This window comes from Peromyscus californicus, unplaced genomic scaffold (assembly GCF_007827085.1).
Source record: "Peromyscus californicus insignis strain IS unplaced genomic scaffold, ASM782708v3 Scaffold_18__1_contigs__length_77618521, whole genome shotgun sequence".
NCBI lineage: Eukaryota > Metazoa > Chordata > Mammalia > Rodentia > Cricetidae > Peromyscus > Peromyscus californicus.
In genome coordinates, this window is record NW_026294480.1 from 63,384,797 (window position 1) to 63,387,613 (window position 2,817).

General features: G+C 43.0%; 1 pseudogene; it reads right to left on the minus strand.

Moving 5' to 3' along the window:
• Positions 1-681: 681 nt before the first annotated feature.
• Positions 682-2,586, minus strand: LOC128113282 (sentrin-specific protease 2-like; annotated as a pseudogene).
• Positions 2,587-2,817: the final 231 nt, after the last annotated feature.

The following is a 2,817-nucleotide window of genomic DNA, read 5'->3' on the forward strand; positions in this document are numbered from 1 at the left end:
AAGGTTTGCAAATGAGTGAGTGAAAACATAAGCAATCATTGGTGGGGGAAGAAGACAAAAAAATCATAAACTAAATCTAACTTTAAAACAATTCACAAAATAAATCCAACATTAAAACAACTCATAAAACTAAATCCAACATTAAACCAATTCACAAAATAAATCCAACATTAAACCAATTCATAAAATAAATCCAATATTAAACCAATCCATAAACTAAATCTAACACTAAAACAATGTTTATTGAACATGTGTTCTTGTGTGGGTTGAATTGCACTTTCTTTTTTTTTTTTTTTTACAGATTTATTTATTATATATACAATGTTCTGTTTTCATGTATCCCTGCAGGCCAGAAGAGGGAGCCAGATCTCATTACAGATGGTAGTGAGCCACCATGTGGGTGCTGGGAATTGAACTCAGGACCTCTGGAAGAACAGCCAGTGTTCTTAAGCCATCTCTCCAGCCCCTGAATTGTACTTTCTAAGCTTGCAGTAGTTACATGCAGCCTATAGGTGGCATTGGGGAGGACTCCCCAGGTCAGGACTACATTGAAGAGAGTGGGCTTCCTCCATGTCAGGCAGTTTAGTATCTGTTTTAAATCTTTTCAACCTATCTTGTTTGAGGTATATAGAAACTCTGATGGAAAAGTGCAGGGGTGCCATACCCACAGGATCAATGTTGTTATAGTAATTGACTATGCAGGATTTCTCACACCATCCTCTTCCTAAAGATGGCCATGTGTTGCTGAGAAAAGGTAAGTGGTTGGTCTCTAGAAATGTAATCTGCATATTTACAAGTAAAAATTCCACAGTCACTCCCATTCAGTTGTTGAGGAATCTCCTTTGAAGTCATACTGTCTCTTTTCCACTCCAAAGGGTCCAGCTCAATGTTCCTGCTGTGGGATGGTCTGTATGTCAAATATGTTGCTGATTGGTCAATAAATAAATCACTGATTGGCCCGTGGCCAGGCAGGAAGTATAGGCGGGACAAGGAGGAGAATAGAGCTGGGAAGTGGAAGGCTGAGTGGGAGAGACACTGCCAGCCGCCATCAGGACAAGGAAGATGTAAGGTACCGGTAAGCCACAAGCCACGTGGCAAGGTATAGATTAATAGAAATGGATTAATTTAAGCTGTAAGAACAGTTAACAAGAAGCCTGCCACAGCCATACAGTTTGTAACCAATATAAGTCTCTGTGTTTACTTGGTCGGGTCTGAGTGGCTGTGGGACTGGCAGGTGAGAGAGATTTGTCCTGACTGTGGGCCAGGCAGGAAAACTCTAGCAACAGTTCCTTCCAGTTTTGCTCTCATTTTGTAAATATTCAAAGATGGTCTCACAAATGCTCTGCCCTGTCTGTCACATTGAATCGAGGTATATGATACTTTGTTTTCTTAGGTCGATTACTATCAGGCTCCAGTGTACCTTCTGGTGAATAGGTACTAGAATAATTTCTTTTTCAGTTTCATTCCTCAAGTCCATCGTTTAACAGAACAGTAGCCGCCATGCTTTAGTTTGGGGTAAAAGAAAGTGCTGAACACGTGAAAAGCCGGGTACCCTTTTTTGTTATTTCTCTCAACCAGAAGATTCATGTAAAAATTGATGACCTCATCATTGAGCCACTCACCATTCTCTAGGGTGTGGATATCTCCTCGAGTAATATGCAGTTTGAATGCACTCGTTAAGATTTCCTCCTGGGGTCCTGGACCCAGTGCATTTCTTATTTCCTTTTCCATGTCCTCTGTAACATCAAGGACTTCATTCATTCCTCTGCCCTTTTCCTGTTCTGCAACAGGCTTTTTCTCTGCCATAACTACTGGCATCTTGTTGGGGAGTGACCTACTGCTGCCACTGTGCAGGAAGACTTGAGCCTCTGCTCTTAGCAAGTCAGGCTCCAAGTGGTGTCCCCTTCTTCCTTCAAGGTTTACTGCATCTTTCTTCTGTGTATCAGAAGAGTTCTCTGTACACGTCATCACTCTCAAGTCTGGTGAGACACATTCCTTTGTGGTAACAGCAGTGGATTGTTTAGGATCACACTGAGTTGTTCTGGATCCATGACTGTGCCCTTCCACACACCCTTTGATCTTCAAGGTATCCACCAGGGTTGTGTGAACTCTCTGTGGGTCAGATTTCATATAATCACTGGGCAGAAGGTGCTGCAGTAACCTTTGGTACTTTTGCCTTTGGTGGTTTTTGGCATATTCCTCCATGATGCAACAGGGCCGCTTGCGACCCTTGCCACCATCCCCAGACTCTCTCCCAGTTACAGCCTGCTCCTGTGGACCTGTGGCCCACTCTAGGGGCTTTAGTTGTCTTAGACTTTCTTGATGGGGTTCCCATAACTCATCCTTGCCTGGCTGTTGACTTTGAAGCTCTCGGTCTTGCTGTTCCTGAGGTATCCTCTTCTGAGTTTTGCTGGGCTCTTCAAACTCCAAACCTGTTGGACCCTCATACTGGCATTTCAGTTTTTTACCTTGTTCCAAAGCTTCAGACTCGATCTCTGTCCCACCTTCATCCTTGTATTTCCGTTTTCGACCTTGCCCAGAAGCTTCAGGCTCCATCTCCATCCCACACTGTTTAGATTGCCACATGGACTCACTTCTGGATTTGCCTTTGCTGGGTGCCAGCTCACCAGTGTTGTATAGCCTTTCTATTTCTAAACAAATACAACCATCTGCCTGACTCTGGCTGGGTATTCTTGGGCTATTGTCACACTGATATCTGAAGTATTATTTATTCCAGTAATGTTATAATCCACAAGTTGGCTCAAGGTCAGAAACCTATCAGTCCATAGGAAGAAGAGCTCAGAATAGCTTTTCTTT